This window comes from Hydractinia symbiolongicarpus, chromosome 2 (assembly GCF_029227915.1).
Source record: "Hydractinia symbiolongicarpus strain clone_291-10 chromosome 2, HSymV2.1, whole genome shotgun sequence".
Taxonomy (NCBI): Eukaryota; Metazoa; Cnidaria; class Hydrozoa; order Anthoathecata; family Hydractiniidae; genus Hydractinia; species Hydractinia symbiolongicarpus.
In genome coordinates this window covers 20,774,103-20,794,017 of record NC_079876.1, presented here as the reverse complement: position 1 = coordinate 20,794,017, position 19,915 = coordinate 20,774,103, and positions in this window count along the sequence as shown.

The window sequence follows — 19,915 nt, the reverse complement described above, 5'->3', positions numbered from 1 at the left end:
AATGACTTTTGACGACGTAAACCATTGAGAGTGGACGGACTAGACCGATGGTAACCTGCACCAACGCATGGAAGCACGTGTTTTACGTGTAAGGACTTTATTGGGCGGCAAAAGGCCATAAAGCAGCATTCAGTGGTCTGTACACGTATTTGACAGTGTTCTAACGTCATGGCTCGATGGAAAACCAATTGGGACGTCGTAATACAATGAGAGTGGCAAGACTAGACCCATCGTAACGTGCGCGGGCACGTGGAACTATGTGATTCACCTGTGAGACCTTTACTAGGCATCAAAAGGCCATATAACAGCCTTTAGAGGCCTGTGCACGCAGTTGACGGTGTTGTAAGTCTATGGCGCAATGAAAAACGACTTTGGACGACGTAGACCATTGAGAGTGGAAGGACTAGACCGATGGTAACCTGTGCTAACTCATGCAACCAGGTGTTTAACGTATGAGGCCTTTATTGGGCGGGAAAAGTCTATATAACAGCATTGAGAAACCTGTACACGTAGTTGAGGGTGTTGTAAGGCCATGGCTCGATGGAAAATGACTTTGGACGACGTAGACCATTGAGAGTGGAAGGAATAGACCGATGGTAACCTGCGCAGGCACGCGCAACTATGTGATTCACATGTAAGACCTTTACTAAGCATCAAAAGGCCATATAACAGCCTTTAGAGGCCTGTGCACGCAGTTGTCGGTTTTGTAAGGCATATAGCACAATGAAAAAGTACTTTGGACAACGTAGACTATTTAGTGTGGACGGAATTGACCGATGGTTGTCTGTGCTAACTCATGCAACCACGTGTTTAACGTGTATGGCCTTTATTGAGAGGCAAAAGGCCATATAACAGCATTTAGAGATCTGTACACGTAGTTGATGGTGTTGTAAGGCCATGGCTCAATGGAAAACGACTTTGGGCGACGTAGACCATTGAGAGTGGACGGAATAGACAGGTGGTAACCTGCGCAGGCACGTGGAACCACTTGATTTACGTGTAAGACCTTTTCTAGGCGTCAAAAGGCCATATAACGGCCTTTAGAGGCCTGTACACGTACTTGCCGGTGTTGTAAGTCAATGGCGCTTTGGATAACGACTTTGGACGACGTAGACCATTGAGAGTGGAAGAACTAGACCGATGGTAACCTGCCCTAACGCATGGAAGCACGTGTTTTACGTGCAAGGCCTTTATTGGTCGGCAAAAGCTCATATAACAGCATTTAGTGGCCTGTACACGTAGTTGAGGGTGTTGTAAGGCCATGGCTCGATGGAAAATGACTTTGGACGACGTAGACCATTGAGAGTGGAAGGAATAGACCGATGGTAACCTGCGCAGGCACGCGCAACTATGTGATTCACATGAAAGACCTTTACTAAGCATCAAAAGGCCATATAACAGCCTTTAGAGGCCTGTGCACGCAGTTGTCGGTTTTGTAAGGCATATAGCACAATGAAAAAGGACTTGGGACGTCCTATTTCATTGAGTGTGGGAGGAATAGACCGATGGTAACCTGCGCTAACGCATGGAAGGACGTGTTTAACGTGCAAGGACTTTATTGAACGGCAATAGGCCATAAAGCAGCATTTAGAGATCTGTACACGTAGTTGATGGTGTTGTAAGGCCATGGCTCAATGGAAAACGACTTTGGGCGACGTAGACCATTGAGAGTGGACGGAATAGACAGGTGGTAACCTGCGCAGGCACGTGGAACCACTTGATTTACGTGTAAGACCTTTTCTAGGCGTCAAAAGGCCATATAACGGCCTTTAGAGGCCTGTACACGTAGTTGCCGGTGTTGTAAGTCAATGGCGCTTTGGATAACGACTTTGGACGACGTAGACCATTGAGAGTGTGGACGGAATAGACCGGTGGTACCCTGCGCAGGCACGTGGAACCACTTGATTTACGTGTTAGACCTTTTTTAGGCGTCAAAAGGATATATAACGGCCTTTAGAGGCCTGTGCACGCAGTTGACGGTTTTGTAAGGCTATTGCGCAATGAAAAAGGACTTGGGACGTCCTAGTCCATTGAGTGTGGGAGGAATAGGCCGATGGTAACCTGCGCTAACGCATGGAAGCACGTGTTTTACGTGCAAGGATTTTATTGTGTGGGAAAAGGCCATGTAACAGCCTTTAGAGGCCTGTACATGCAGTTGACGGTGTTGCAAGGGCATGGCTCGATGGAAAACGACTTGGGACGACGTAGTCCATTGAGGGTGGAAGGACTACACATCGTTCAACGTGCGCGGGCACGTGGAACTACGTGATTTACATGTAAGATCTTTATTAGGCATCAAAAGGCGATATAACAGCCTTTAGAGGCCTGTGCACGCAGTTGACGGCTTTTAAGGCTATAGCGCAATGAAAAACGACTTTGGACGACGTAGACCATTGAGAGTGGAAGGAATTGACCGATGGTAACCTGCGCAGGCACGTGCAACTATGTGATTCACATGTAAGACCTTTACTAAGCATTAAAAGGCCATATAACAGCCTTTAGAGGCCTGTGCGCGCAGTTGACGGTTTTGTAAGGCTGTAGCACAATGAAAAACTACTTTGGACAACGTAGACTATTTAGTGTGGAAGGAATTGACCGATGGTTGTCTGTGCTAACTCATGCATCCACGTGTTTAACGTATAAGGTCTTTATTGGGCGGGAAAAGTCCATATAACCGCATTGAGAGACCTGTACTCGTAGTTGACGGTGTTGTAAGGCCATGGCTCGATGTAAAATGACTTTTGACGACGTAAACCATTGAGAGTGGACGGACTAGACCGATGGTAACCTGCACCAACGCATGGAAGCACGTGTTTTACGTGTAAGGACTTTATTGGGCGGCAAAAGGCCATAAAGCAGCATTCAGTGGTCTGTACACGTATTTGACAGTGTTCTAACGTCATGGCTCGATGGAAAACCAATTGGGACGTCGTAATACAATGAGAGTGGCAAGACTAGACCCATCGTAACGTGCGCGGGCACGTGGAACTATGTGATTCACCTGTGAGACCTTTACTAGGCATCAAAAGGCCATATAACAGCCTTTAGAGGCCTGTGCACGCAGTTGTCGGTTTTGTAAGGCATATAGCACAATGAAAAAGTACTTTGGACAACGTAGACTATTTAGTGTGGACGGAATTGACCGATGGTTGTCTGTGCTAACTCATGCAACCACGTGTTTAACGTGTATGGCCTTTATTGAGAGGCAAAAGGCCATATAACAGCATTTAGAGATCTGTACACGTAGTTGATGGTGTTGTAAGGCCATGGCTCAATGGAAAACGACTTTGGGCGACGTAGACCATTGAGAGTGGACGGAATAGACAGGTGGTAACCTGCGCAGGCACGTGGAACCACTTGATTTACGTGTAAGACCTTTTCTAGGCGTCAAAAGGCCATATAACGGCCTTTAGAGGCCTGTACACGTACTTGCCGGTGTTGTAAGTCAATGGCGCTTTGGATAACGACTTTGGACGACGTAGACCATTGAGAGTGGAAGAACTAGACCGATGGTAACCTGCCCTAACGCATGGAAGCACGTGTTTTACGTGCAAGGCCTTTATTGGTCGGCAAAAGCTCATATAACAGCATTTAGTGGCCTGTACACGTAGTTGAGGGTGTTGTAAGGCCATGGCTCGATGGAAAATGACTTTGGACGACGTAGACCATTGAGAGTGGAAGGAATAGACCGATGGTAACCTGCGCAGGCACGCGCAACTATGTGATTCACATGAAAGACCTTTACTAAGCATCAAAAGGCCATATAACAGCCTTTAGAGGCCTGTGCACGCAGTTGTCGGTTTTGTAAGGCATATAGCACAATGAAAAAGGACTTGGGACGTCCTATTTCATTGAGTGTGGGAGGAATAGACCGATGGTAACCTGCGCTAACGCATGGAAGGACGTGTTTAACGTGCAAGGACTTTATTGAACGGCAATAGGCCATAAAGCAGCATTTAGAGATCTGTACACGTAGTTGATGGTGTTGTAAGGCCATGGCTCAATGGAAAACGACTTTGGGCGACGTAGACCATTGAGAGTGGTCGGAATAGACAGGTGGTAACCTGCGCAGGCACGTGGAACCACTTGATTTACGTGTAAGACCTTTTCTAGGCGTCAAAAGGCCATATAACGGCCTTTAGAGGCCTGTACACGTAGTTGCCGCTGTTGTAAGTCAATGGCGCTTTGGATAACGACTTTGGACGACGTAGACCATTGAGAGTGAGGAACTAGACCGATGGTAACCTGCCCTAACGCATGGAAGCACGTGTTTTACGTGCAAGGCCTTTATTGGTCGGCAAAAGCTCATATAACAGCATTTAGTGGCCTGTACACGTAGTTGAGGGTGTTGTAAGGCCATGGCTCGATGGAAAATGACTTTGGACGACGTAGACCATTAAGAGTGGATGAAATAGACCGATGGTAACCTGCGCTAAAACATGGAAGCACGTGTTTTACGTGCAAGGCGTTTATTAGGCAACAAAAGGCCATATAACAGCCTTTAGAGGCCTGTACACGTTGTTGACGGTGTTGTAAGTCTATGGCGCATTGAAAAACGATTTGGGACGTCGTAGTCCAATGAGTGTGGAAGGAATAGACTGATGATAAACTTTGCAGGCACGTGGAACCACGTTTCTTACGTGTAAGACTTTCTTTAGGCGTCAAAAGGCTATATAACAGCCGTTAGAAGAAACCTATACACGCAGTTGGCGGTATTGCAAGGCTATGGCGCAATGGAAAATGACTTTGGACGTCGTAGTCTATTGAGAGTGGAAGGACTAGACTCATGGTAACGTGCGCGGGCCCGTGGAACCTCGTGTATTACGAGCACGGCCTTTACTAGGCTGCAAAAGTCGATATAACAGTGTTTAGAGGCATGTACACGTAGTTGACAGTGTTGTAAGGCCATGGCTCGATGGAAAACGACTTGGAACGTCGTAGTCCATTGAGAGTGGAAGGAATAGAACGATTGTAACCTGCGCTAGAAAATGGATACACGTGTTTGACGTGTAAGGCTTTTATTAGGCTGCAAAAAGCCATATAACAGCATTTAGAGGCCTTTACACGTAGTTGACAGCGTTGAAAGGCCATCGCTCGATGGAAAACGACTTGGAACGTCGTAGTCCATTGAGAGTGGAAGGAATAGAAGGATTGTAACCTGCGCTAGAAAATGGATACACGTGTTTTACGTGTAAGGCTTTTATTAGGCTGCAAAAAGCCATATAACAGCATTTAGAGGCCTTTACACGTAGTTGACAGTGTTGTAAGGCCATGGCTCGGTGTGAAACGACTTGGGACATCGTAGTCCATTGAGTGTGGAAGGAATAGACCGATGGTAAGCTGCGCTAACGCATGGAAGCACGTGTTCTACGTGAAAGGCCTTTATTGTGCGGCAAAAGGCCATAAAACAGTTTTTAGATCCATATGCACGTAGTTGACAGTGTTGTAAAGCCATGGCTCGATGGAGTACTGTTTGGGATGTCGTAGTCCATTGAGAGTGGAAGGAATAGAACGATTGTAACCAGCGCTAGAAAATGGATACACGTGTTTTACGTGTAAGGCTTTTATTAGGCTGCAAAAGGCCATATAACAGCATTTAGAGGCCTCTACACGTAGTTGACAGTGTTGTAATGTCATGGCTCGATGGAGTACGACTTGGGACGTCGAAGTCCATTGAGAGTGGAAGGAATAGACCGATGGTAACCTGGGCAGGCACGTCGAACTACGTGATTTACATGTAAGACCTTTTACAGCCGTCAAAAGGCCATATAACAGCCTTTAGAGGCATGTACACGTAGTTGACAGTGTTGTAAGGCCATGGCTCGATGGAAAACGACTTGAGACGTCGTAGTCCATTGAGAGTAGAAGGACTAGACCCATGGTAACGTTCGCTAGCACATGGAATCTCGTGTTTTACGTGTAAGACCTTTATTACGCTGCAAAAAGCCATAAAACAGCCATTAAAGGTCTGCGCACGTAGTTGACGGTGTTGCAAAGCTATGACACATTGGAAAGTGACTTAGCACGTAGTAGTCCATTGAGAGTGGAAGGAATAAACCAATGGTAACCTGCTCTAACGCATGGAAGACGTGTTTTACGTGTAAGGCCTATATTGGGCGGCAAAAGGCCATAAAGCAGCATTTAGAGGTCTGTACACGTAGCTGATAGTGTTCTAACGTCATGGCTCGATGGAAAACGAATTGGGACGTCGTAGTACATTGAGAGTGGAAGGACTACACCCATCGTAACGTGCGCGGGCACTTGGAACTATGTGATTCACCTGTAAGACCTTTACTAGGCATCAAAAGGCCATATAACAGCCTTTAGAGGCCTGTGCACGCAGTTGACTGTTTTGTAAGGCTATAGCGCAATGAAAAAGGACTTGGGACGTCCTAGTCCATCGAGAGTAGAAGGACTAGACCCATGGTAACGTTCGCTAGCACATGGAATCTCGTGTTTTACGTGTAAGACCTTTATTACGCTGCAAAAAGCCATAAAACAGCCATTAAAGGTCTGCGCACGTAGTTGACGGTGTTGCAAAGCTATGACACATTGGAAAGTGACTTAGCACGTAGTAGTCCATTGAGAGTGGAAGGAATAAACCAATGGTAACCTGCTCTAACGCATGGAAGACGTGTTTTACGTGTAAGGCCTATATTGGGCGGCAAAAGGCCATATGACAGCATTCAGAGGCCTGTACATGTAGTTCACAGTGTTGTTGGACCATGGCTCGGTGAGAAACGACTTGGGACATCGTAGTCCATTGAGTGTGGAAGGAATAGACCGATGGTAAGATGCGCTAACGCATGGAAGCACGTGTTCTACGTGTAAAGCCTTTATTACGCTGCAAAAAGCCATAAAACAGCCATTAGAGGTCTGTACACGTAGTTGTCAGTGTTCTAAAGTCATGGCTCGATGGAGAACGAATTGGGACGTCGTAGTAAAAGAGCGTGGAAGGACTAGACCCATCGTAATGTGGGAACGCATGAAAGCACGTGTTTTACGTGTAAGGCCTTTATTAGGCCGCAAAATGCTATATAACAGCCTTTAGAGGCCTGTACACGTTGTTGATGGTGTTGTAAGTCTATGGCGCATTGAAAAACGATTTGGGACGTCGTAGTCCAATGAGTGTGGAAGGAATAGACCGATGGTAACCTGCGCAGGCACGTGCAACAACTTGATTTACGTGTAAGACCTTTTTTAGGGGTCAAAAGGCCATATAACGGTCTTTAGAGGCGTGTACAGGTACTTGACGGTGTTGTAAGTCTATGGCGCAATGCAAAACTACTTTGGACAACGTAGACTATTAAGTGTGGAAGTAATTGACCGACGGTAACCTGCGCAGACGCATGGGAGCACATGTTTTACGTGCAAGGCCTTTATTGGTCGACAAAAGCCCATATACCAGCATTTAGAGACCTGTACTCGTAGTTGACGGTGTTGTAAGTCTATGGCGCATTGAAAAACGACTTTGGACGACGTAGACCACTAAGAGTGTAAGGACTAGACCGATGGTAACCTGCGCTAACGCATGGGAGCACATGTTTTACGTGCAAGGCCTTTATTGGTCGACAAAAGCCCATATACCAGCATTTAGAGACCTGTACTCGTAGTTGACGGTGTTGTAAGTCTATGGCGCATTGAAAAACGACTTTGGACGACGTAGACCACTAAGAGTGTAAGGACTAGACCGATGGTAACCTGCGCTAACGCATGGAAGCACGTGTTTTACGTGTAAGGCGTTTATTAGGCCGCAAAAGGCCATATAACAGCCTTTAGAGGCCTGTACACGTAGTTGACGGTGTTGCAAGGGCATGGCTCGATGGAAAAAGACTTTGGACGACGTAGACCATTGAGAGTGGAGGGAATAGACCGATGGTTGTGTGTGCAAACTCATGCAACCATGTGTTTAACGTATAAGGCCTTTATTGGACGGGCAAAGTTCATATAACAGCATTTAGAGATCTGTACAGCCAGTTGACGGTTTTGTAAGGCTATAGCGCAATGAAAAACGACTTGGGACGTCCTAGTCCATTGAGTGTGGGAGCAATAGACCGATGTTAACCTGCGCTAACGCGTGGAAGCACGTGTTTTACGTGCAAGGACTTTATTGGGTGGCAAAAGGCCATAAAGCAGCATTTAGAGGTCTGTACACGTAGCTGATAGTGTTCTAACGTCATGGCTCAATGGAAAACGAATTGGGACGTCGTAGTACATTGAGAGTGAAAGGACTACACCCATCGTAACGTGCGCGGGCACTTGGAACTATGTGATTCACCTGTAAGACCTTTACTAGGCATCAAAAGGCCATATAACAGCCTTTAGAGGCCTGTGCACGCAGTTGACAGTGTTGTAAGGCCATGGCTCGATGGAAAACGACTTGAGACGTCGTAGTCCATTGAGAGTAGAAGGACTAGACCCATGGTAACGTTCGCTAGCACATGGAATCTCGTGTTTTACGTGTAAGACCTTTATTACGCTGCAAAAAGCCATAAAACAGCCATTAGAGGTCTGCGCACGTAGTTGACGGTGTTGCAAAGCTATGACACATTGGAAAGTGACTTAGCACGTAGTAGTCCATTGAGAGTGGAAGGAATAAACCAATGGTAACCTGCTCTAACGCATGGAAGACGTGTTTTACGTGTAAGGCCTATATTGGGCGGCAAAAGGCCATATGACAGCATTCAGAGGCCTGTACATGTAGTTCACAGTGTTGTTGGACCATGGCTCGGTGAGAAACGACTTGGGACATCGTAGTCCATTGAGTGTGGAAGCAATAGACCGATTGTAAGATGCGCTAACGCATGGAAGCACGTGTTCTACGTGTAAAGCCTTTATTACGCTGCAAAAAGCCATAAAACAGCCATTAGAGGTCTGTACACGTAGTTGACAGTGTTCTAAAGTCATGGCTCGATGGAGAACGAATTGTGACGTCGTAGTAAAAGAGCGTGGAAGGACTGGACCCATCGTAACGTGCGAACGCATGAAAGCACGTGTTTTACGTGTAAGGCCTTTATTAGGCCGCAAAAGGCTTTATAACAGCCTTTAGAGGCCTGTACACGTTGTTGACGGTGTTGTAAGTCTATGGCGCATTGAAAAACGATTTGGGAGGTCGTAGTCCAATGAGTGTGGAAGGAATAGACCGATGGTATCATGCGCTAACGCATGAAAGCACGTGTTTTACGTGTAAGGCCTTTATTAGGCCGCAAAAGGCTATATAACAGCCTTTAGAGGCCTGTACTCGTAATTGACGGTTTTGTAAGGCTATAGCGCAATGAAAAAGGACTTGGGACGTTCTAGTCCATTGAGTGTGGGAGCAATAGACCGATGTTAACCTGCGCTAACGCGTGGAAGCACGTGTTTTACGTGCAAGGACTTTATTGGGTGGCAAAAGGCCATAAAGCAGCATTTAGAGGTCTGTACACGTAGTTGATAGTGTTCTAACGTCATGGCTCGATGGAAAACGAATTGGGACGTCGTAGTACATTGAGAGTGGAAGGACTACACCCATCGTAACGTGCGCGGGGACTTGAAACTATGTGATTCACCTGTAAGACTTTTACTAGGCATCAAAAGGCCATATAACCGCAAAAGGCTATATAACAGCCTTTAGAGGCCTGTACTCGTAATTGACGGTTTTGTAAGGCTTTAGCGCAATGAAAAAGAACTTGGGACGTTCTAGTCCATTGAGTGTGGGAGCAATAGACCGATGTTAACCTGCGCTAACGCGTGGAAGCACGTGTTTTACGTGCAAGGACTTTATTGGGTGGCAAAAGGCCATAAAGCAGCATTTAGAGGTCTGTACACGTAGTTGATAGTGTTCTAACGTCATGGCTCGATGGAAAACGAATTGGGACGTCGTAGTACATTTAGAGTGGAAGGACTACACCCATCGTAACGTGCGCGGGCACTTGGAACTATGTGATTCACCTGTAAGACTTTTACTAGGCATCAAAAGGCCATATACCAGCATTTAGAGACCTGTACTCGTAGTTGACGGTGTTGTAAGTCTATGGCGCATTGAAAAACGACTTTGGACGACGTAGACCACTAAGAGTGTAAGGACTAGACCGATGGTAACCTGCGCTAACGCATGGAAGCACGTGTTTTACGTGTAAGGCGTTTATTAGGCCGCAAAAGGCCATATAACAGCCTTTAGAGGCCTGTACACGTAGTTGACGGTGTTGTAAGGGCATGGCTCGATGGAAAAAGACTTTGGACGACGTAGACCATTGAGAGTGGAGGGAATAGACCGATGGTTGTGTGTGCAAACTCATGCAACCATGTGTTTAACGTATAAGGCCTTTATTGGACGGGCAAAGTTCATATAACAGCATTTAGAGATCTGTACAGCCAGTTGACGGTTTTGTAAGGCTATAGCGCAATGAAAAACGACTTGGGACGTCCTAGTCCATTGAGTGTGGGAGCAATAGACCGATGTTAACATGCGCTAACGCGTGGAAGCACGTGTTTTACGTGCAAGGACTTTATTGGGTGGCAAAAGGCCATAAAGCAGCATTTAGAGGTCTGTACACGTAGCTGATAGTGTTCTAACGTCATGGCTCGATGGAAAACGAATTGGGACGTCGTAGTACATTGAGAGTGAAAGGACTACACCCATCGTAACGTGCGCGGGCACTTGGAACTATGTGATTCACCTGTAAGACCTTTACTAGGCATCAAAAGGCCATATAACAGCCTTTAGAGGCCTGTGCACGCAGTTGACAGTGTTGTAAGGCCATGGCTCGATGGAAAACGACTTGAGACGTCGTAGTCCATTGAGAGTAGAAGGACTAGACCCATGGTAACGTTCGCTAGCACATGGAATCTCGTGTTTTACGTGTAAGACCTTTATTACGCTGCAAAAAGCCATAAAACAGCCATTAGAGGTCTGCGCACGTAGTTGACGGTGTTGCAAAGCTATGAAACATTGGAAAGTGACTTAGCACGTAGTAGTCCATTGAGAGTGGAAGGAATAAACCAATGGTAACCTGCTCTAACGCATGGAAGACGTGTTTTACGTGTAAGGCCTATATTGGGCGGCAAAAGGCCATATGACAGCATTCAGAGGCCTGTACATGTAGTTCACAGTGTTGTTGGACCATGGCTCGGTGAGAAACGACTTGGGACATCGTAGTCCATTGAGTGTGGAAGCAATAGACCGATTGTAAGATGCGCTAACGCATGGAAGCACGTGTTCTACGTGTAAAGCCTTTATTACGCTGCAAAAAGCCATAAAACAGCCATTAGAGGTCTGTACACGTAGTTGACAGTGTTCTAAAGTCATGGCTCGATGGAGAACGAATTGTGACGTCGTAGTAAAAGAGCGTGGAAGGACTGGACCCATCGTAACGTGCGAACGCATTAAAGCACGTGTTTTACGTGCAAGGCCTTTATTAGGCCGCAAAAGGCTTTATAACAGCCTTTAGAGGCCTGTACACGTTGTTGACGGTGTTGTAAGTCTATGGCGCATTGAAAAACGATTTGGGAGGTCGTAGTCCAATGAGTGTGGAAGGAATAGACCGATGGTATCATGCGCTAACGCATGAAAGCACGTGTTTTACGTGTAAGGCCTTTATTAGGCCGCAAAAGGCTATATAACAGCCTTTAGAGGCCTGTACTCGTAATTGACGGTTTTGTAAGGCTATAGCGCAATGAAAAAGGACTTGGGACGTTCTAGTCCATTGAGTGTGGGAGCAATAGACCGATGTTAACCTGCGCTAACGCGTGGAAGCACGTGTTTTACGTGCAAGGACTTTATTGGGTGGCAAAAGGCCATAAAGCAGCATTTAGAGGTCTGTACACGTAGTTGATAGTGTTCTAACGTCATGGCTCGATGGAAAACGAATTGGGACGTCGTAGTACATTGAGAGTGGAAGGACTACACCCATCGTAACGTGCGCGGGGACTTGAAACTATGTGATTCACCTGTAAGACTTTTACTAGGCATCAAAAGGCCATATAACCGCAAAAGGCTATATAACAGCCTTTAGAGGCCTGTACTCGTAATTGACGGTTTTGTAAGGCTTTAGCGCAATGAAAAAGAACTTGGGACGTTCTAGTCCATTGAGTGTGGGAGCAATAGACCGATGTTAACCTGCGCTAACGCGTGGAAGCACGTGTTTTACGTGCAAGGACTTTATTGGGTGGCAAAAGGCCATAAAGCAGCATTTAGAGGTCTGTACACGTAGTTGATAGTGTTCTAACGTCATGGCTCGATGGAAAACGAATTGGGACGTCGTAGTACATTTAGAGTGGAAGGACTACACCCATCGTAACGTGCGCGGGCACTTGGAACTATGTGATTCACCTGTAAGACTTTTACTAGGCATCAAAAGGCCATATAACAGCCTTTAGAGGCCTGTACACGTTGTTGACGGTGTTGTATGTCTATGGCGCATTGAAAAACGATTTGGGACGTCGTAGTCCAATGAGTGTGGAAGGAATAGACCGATGGTAACCTGCGCAGGCACGTGCAACAACTTGATTTACGTGTAAGACCTTTTTTAGGCGTCAAAAGGCCATATAACGGTCTTTAGAGGCGTGTACAGGTAGTTGACGGTGTTGTAAGTCTATGGCGCAATGCAAAACTACTTTGGACAACGTAGACTATAAGTGTGGAAGTAATTGACCGACGGTAACCTGCGCAGACGCATGGGAGCACATGTTTTACGTGCAAGGCCTTTATTGGTCGACAAAAGCCCATATACCAGCATTTAGAGACCTGTACTCGTAGTTGACGGTGTTGTAAGTCTATGGCGCATTGAAAAACGACTTTGGACGACGTAGACCACTAAGAGTGTAAGGACTAGACCGATGGTAACCTGCGCTAGAAAATGGATACACGTGTTTTACGTGTAAGGCTTTTATTAGGCTGCAAAAAGCCATATAACAGCATTTAGAGGCCTTTACACGTAGTTGACAGTGTTGTAAGGCCATGGCTCGATGGAAAACGACTTGGAACGTCGTAGTCCATTGAGAGTGGAAGGAATAGAACGATTGTAACCTGCGCTAGAAAATGGATACACGTGTTTTACGTGTAAGGCTTTTATTAGGCTGCAAAAAGCCATATAACAGCATTTAGAGGCCTTTACACGTAGTTGACAGTGTTGTAAGGCCATGGCTCGGTGAGAAACCACTTGGGACATCGTAGTCCATTGAGTGTGGAAGGAATAGACCGATGGTAAGCTGCGCTAACGCATGGAAGCACGTGTTCTACGTGAAAGGCCTTTATTGGGCGCCAAAAGGCCATAAAATAGTTTTTAGATCCATATGCACGTAGTTGACAGTGTTGTAAAGCCATGGCTCGATGGAGTACTGTTTGGGATGTCGTAGTCCATTGCGAGTGGAAGGAATAGAACGATTGTAACCAGCGCTAGAAAATGGATACACGTGTTTTACGTGTAAGGCTTTTATTAGGCTGCAAAAGGCCATATAACAGCATTTAGAGGCCTCTACACGTAGTTGACAGTGTTGTAATGTCATGGCTCGATGGAGTACGACTTGGGACCTTGAAGTCCATTGAGAGTGGAAGGAATAGACCGATGGTAAACTGCGCAGGCACGTCGAACTACGTGATTTACATGTAAGACCTTTTACAGCCGTCAAAAGGCCATATAACAGCCTTTAGAGGCATGTACACGTAGTTGACAGTGTTGAAAGGCCATGGCTCGATGGAAAACGACTTGAGACGTCGTAGTCCATTGAGAGTAGAAGGACTAGACCCATGGTAACGTTCGCTAGCACATGGAATCTCGTGTTTTACGTGTAAGACCTTTATTACGCTGCAAAAAGCCATAAAACAGCCATTAGAGGTCTGCGCACGTAGTTGACGGTGTTGTAAGGCCATGGCTCGGTGAGAAACGACTTGGGACATCGTAGTCCATTGAGTGTGGAAGGAATAGACCGATGGTAAGCTGCTCTAACGCATGGAAGACGTGTTTTACGTGTAAGGCTTTTATTAGGCTGCAAAAGGCCATATAACAGCATTTAGAGGCCTCTACACGTAGTTGACAGTGTTGTAATGTCATGGCTCGATGGAGTACGACTTGGGACGTTGAAGTCCATTGAGAGTGGAAGGAATAGACCGATGGTAACCTGCGCAGGCACGTCGAACTACGTGATTTACATGTAAGACCTTTTACAGCCGTCAAAAGGCCATATAACAGCCTTTAGAGGCATGTACACGTAGTTGACAGTGTTGAAAGGCCATGGCTCGATGGAAAACGACTTGAGACGTGGTAGTCCATTGAGAGTAGAAGGACTAGACCCATGGTAACGTTCGCTAGCACATGGAATCTCGTGTTTTACGTGTAAGACCTTTATTACGCTGCAAAAAGCCACAAAACAGCCTTTAGAGGTCTGCGCACGTAGTTGACGGTGTTGTAAGGCCATGGCTCGGTGAGAAACGACTTGGGACATCGTAGTCCATTGAGTGTGGAAGGAATAGACCGATGGTAAGCTGCTCTAACGCATGGAAGACGTGTTTTACGTGTAAGGCTTTTATTAGGCTGCAAAAGGCTATATAACAGCCTTTAGAGGCCTGTACACGTTGTTGACGGTGTTGTAAGTCTATGGCGCATTGAAAAACGATTTGGGAGGTCGTAGTCCAATGAGTGTGGAAGGAATAGACCGATGGTATCATGCGCTAACGCATGAAAGCACGTGTTTTACGTGTAAGGCCTTTATTAGGCCGCAAAAGGCTATATAACAGCCTTTAGAGGCCTGTACTCGTAATTGACGGTTTTGTAAGGCTATAGCGCAATGAAAAAGGACTTGGGACGTTCTAGTCCATTGAGTGTGGGAGCAATAGACCGATGTTAACCTGCGCTAACGCGTGGAAGCACGTGTTTTACGTGCAAGGACTTTATTGGGTGGCAAAAGGCCATAAAGCAGCATTTAGAGGTCTGTACACGTAGTTGATAGTGTTCTAACGTCATGGCTCGATGGAAAACGAATTGGGACGTCGTAGTACATTGAGAGTGGAAGGACTACACCCATCGTAACGTGCGCGGGGACTTGAAACTATGTGATTCACCTGTAAGACTTTTACTAGGCATCAAAAGGCCATATAACCGCAAAAGGCTATATAACAGCCTTTAGAGGCCTGTACTCGTAATTGACGGTTTTGTAAGGCTTTAGCGCAATGAAAAAGAACTTGGGACGTTCTAGTCCATTGAGTGTGGGAGCAATAGACCGATGTTAACCTGCGCTAACGCGTGGAAGCACGTGTTTTACGTGCAAGGACTTTATTGGGTGGCAAAAGGCCATAAAGCAGCATTTAGAGGTCTGTACACGTAGTTGATAGTGTTCTAACGTCATGGCTCGATGGAAAACGAATTGGGACGTCGTAGTACATTTAGAGTGGAAGGACTACACCCATCGTAACGTGCGCGGGCACTTGGAACTATGTGATTCACCTGTAAGACTTTTACTAGGCATCAAAAGGCCATATAACAGCCTTTAGAGGCCTGTACACGTTGTTGACGGTGTTGTATGTCTATGGCGCATTGAAAAACGATTTGGGACGTCGTAGTCCAATGAGTGTGGAAGGAATAGACCGATGGTAACCTGCGCAGGCACGTGCAACAACTTGATTTACGTGTAAGACCTTTTTTAGGCGTCAAAAGGCCATATAACGGTCTTTAGAGGCGTGTACAGGTAGTTGACGGTGTTGTAAGTCTATGGCGCAATGCAAAACTACTTTGGACAACGTAGACTATAAGTGTGGAAGTAATTGACCGACGGTAACCTGCGCAGACGCATGGGAGCACATGTTTTACGTGCAAGGCCTTTATTGGTCGACAAAAGCCCATATACCAGCATTTAGAGACCTGTACTCGTAGTTGACGGTGTTGTAAGTCTATGGCGCATTGAAAAACGACTTTGGACGACGTAGACCACTAAGAGTGTAAGGACTAGACCGATGGTAACCTGCGCTAGAAAATGGATACACGTGTTTTACGTGTAAGGCTTTTATTAGGCTGCAAAAAGCCATATAACAGCATTTAGAGGCCTTTACACGTAGTTGACAGTGTTGTAAGGCCATGGCTCGATGGAAAACGACTTGGAACGTCGTAGTCCATTGAGAGTGGAAGGAATAGAACGATTGTAACCTGCGCTAGAAAATGGATACACGTGTTTTACGTGTAAGGCTTTTATTAGGCTGCAAAAAGCCATATAACAGCATTTAGAGGCCTTTACACGTAGTTGACAGTGTTGTAAGGCCATGGCTCGGTGAGAAACCACTTGGGACATCGTAGTCCATTGAGTGTGGAAGGAATAGACCGATGGTAAGCTGCGCTAACGCATGGAAGCACGTGTTCTACGTGAAAGGCCTTTATTGGGCGCCAAAAGGCCATAAAATAGTTTTTAGATCCATATGCACGTAGTTGACAGTGTTGTAAAGCCATGGCTCGATGGAGTACTGTTTGGGATGTCGTAGTCCATTGCGAGTGGAAGGAATAGAACGATTGTAACCAGCGCTAGAAAATGGATACACGTGTTTTACGTGTAAGGCTTTTATTAGGCTGCAAAAGGCCATATAACAGCATTTAGAGGCCTCTACACGTAGTTGACAGTGTTGTAATGTCATGGCTCGATGGAGTACGACTTGGGACGTTGAAGTCCATTGAGAATGGAAGGAATAGACCGATGGTAACCTGCGCAGGCACGTCGAACTACGTGATTTACATGTAAGACCTTTTACAGCCGTCAAAAGGCCATATAACAGCCTTTAGAGGCATGTACACGTAGTTGACAGTGTTGAAAGGCCATGGCTCGATGGAAAACGACTTGAGACGTCGTAGTCCATTGAGAGTAGAAGGACTAGACCCATGGTAACGTTCGCTAGCACATGGAATCTCGTGTTTTACGTGTAAGACCTTTATTACGCTGCAAAAAGCCATAAAACAGCCATTAGAGGTCTGCGCACGTAGTTGACGGTGTTGTAAGGCCATGGCTCGGTGAGAAACGACTTGGGACATCGTAGTCCATTGAGTGTGGAAGGAATAGACCGATGGTAAGCTGCTCTAACGCATGGAAGACGTGTTTTACGTGTAAGGCTTTTATTAGGCTGCAAAAGGCCATATAACAGCATTTAGAGGCCTCTACACGTAGTTGACAGTGTTGTAATGTCATGGCTCGATGGAGTACGACTTGGGACGTTGAAGTCCATTGAGAGTGGAAGGAATAGACCGATGGTAACCTGCGCAGGCACGTCGAACTACGTGATTTACATGTAAGACCTTTTACAGCCGTCAAAAGGCCATATAACAGCCTTTAGAGGCATGTACACGTAGTTGACAGTGTTGAAAGGCCATGGCTCGATGGAAAACGACTTGAGACGTGGTAGTCCATTGAGAGTAGAAGGACTAGACCCATGGTAACGTTCGCTAGCACATGGAATCTCGTGTTTTACGTGTAAGACCTTTATTACGCTGCAAAAAGCCATAAAACAGCCTTTAGAGGTCTGCGCACGTAGTTGACGGTGTTGTAAGGCCATGGCTCGATGGAGTACTGCTTGGGATGTCGTAGTCCATTGAGAGTGGAAGGAATAGAACGATTGTAACCAGCGCTAGAAAATGGATACACGTGTTTTACGTGTAAGGCTTTTATTAGGCTGCAAAAGGCCATATAACAGCATTTACAGGCCTCTACACGTAGTTGACAGTGTTGTAATGACATGGCTCGATGGAAAACGACTTGGGACGTCGAAGTCCATTGAGAGAGGAAGGAATAGACCGATGGTAAGCAGCGCTTACGCATGGAAGCACGTGTTCTACGTGAAAGGCATTTATTGGGCGGCAAAAAGCCATAAAACAGTTTTTAGATCCATATGCACGTAGTTGACAGTGTTGTAAAGCCATGGCTCGATGGAGTACTGCTTGGGATGTCGTAGTCCATTGAGAGTGGAAGGAATAGAACGATTGTAACCAGCGCTAGAAAATGGATACACGTGTTTTACGTGTAAGGCTTTTATTAGGCTGCAAAAGGCCATATAACAGCATTTACAGGCCTCTACACGTAGTTGACAGTGTTGTAATGACATGGCTCGATGGAAAACGACTTGGGACGTCGAAGTCCATTGAGAGAGGAAGGAATAGACCGATGGTAACCTGCGTAGGCACGTCGAACTACGTGATTTACATGTAAGACCTTTTACAGCCGTCAAAAGGCCTTAAAACAGCCTTTAGAGGCACGTACACGTAGTTGACAGTGTTGTAAGGCAATGGCTCGATGGAAAACGACTTGGGACGTCGTAGTCCATTGAGAGTGGAAGGACTAGACCCATGGTAGCGTTCGCTGGCACCTGGAAGAACGTGTTTTACGTGTAAGACCTTTATAACGCTGAAAAAGGCCATAAAACAGCCATTAGAGGTCTGTACACGTAGTTGACGGTGTTGTAAGGCCATGGCTCGATGGAAAACGACTTGGGACGTCGTAGACCATTGAGAGTGGAAGGACTAGACCCATGCTAACGTGCGGGGGCACGTGGAAGTACGTGATTCACGTGTAAGACCTTTTTTAGGAGTCAAAAGGCCATAAAACAGCCGTTAGAGGCCTGTACAAGCAGTTGGCAGTATTGTATGGTCATGGCGCAATGGAAAACGACTTAGGGCGTCGTAGACCATTGAGAGTGGAAGGTATAGACCGATGGTAACCTGCTCTAAGGCATGGAAGCACGTGTTTTACGTGTAAGGCCTTTATTGGGCGGCAAAAGGCCATGTAACAGCTTTTAGACGCCTGTGAACGCAGTTGACGGTATTGTAAGGCTATGACGCAATGAAAAAACGACTTGGGACGTCGTAGACCATTGCGTGTGGATGGAATAGACCGATAGTAACCTGCGCTAGCGCATGGAAGAACGTGTTCTACGTGTAAGGCCTTTATTGGGCGGCAAAAGGCGATATAACAGCAATTAGAGGCCTTTAAAGGTAGTGGACAGTGTTGTAAGGCCACGGCTCGATGTAGAAAGACTTAGGACGTCGTAGTCCATTGAGAGTTGAGGGACTGGACCCATGGTAACGTTCGCTAGCACATGGAACCACGTGTTTCACGTGTAAGACCTTTATTACGCTGTCAAAGGCCATAAACAGCCATTAGAGGTCTGTGCACGTAGTTGACGGTGTTGCAAAGCTATGACGGATTAGAAAATGACTTGGCACGCCGTAGTCCATTAAGTGTGGAAGGGATAGGCCAATGGTTATCTGTGCTAACTCATGGAACCACGTGTTTAATGTATAATGCCTTTATTGGGCGGCAAAATTCCATATAACAGCATTTAGAGGCCTGTACACGCAGTTCACAGTGTTGTTGGACCATGGCTCGGTGAGAAACGACTTGGGATATCCTAGTCCATTGAGAGTGGAAGGACTAGACCCATGGTAACGTTTGCTAGCACATGGAACCACGTGTTTTACGTGTAAGACCTTTATTACGCTGCAAAAGGCCATAAAACAGCCATTAGAGGTCTGCGCACGTAGTTGACGGTGTTGCAAAGCTATGACACATTGGAAAGTGACTTAGCACGTAGTAGTCCATTGAGAGTGGAAGGAATAAACCAATGGTAGCCTGCTCTAACGCATGGAAGCACGTGTTTTACGTGTAAGGCCTTTATTGGGCGGCAAAAGGCCATATGACAGGATTCAGAGGCCTGTACACGTAGTTGACAGTGTTGTAAGGCCATGGCTCGATGGAGAACGACATGGGGGACGTCGTAGTCCATTGAGAGTGGAAGGAATAGACCCATGGTGACGTTCGCTAGCACATGGAGTCACGTGTTTCACGTGTAAGACCTTTATAACGCTGAAAAAGGCCATAAAACAGTTTTTAGATCCATATGCACGTAGTTGACGGTGTTGTAAAGCCATGGCTCGATGAAGTACTGCATGGGACGTCGAAGTCCGTTGCGAGC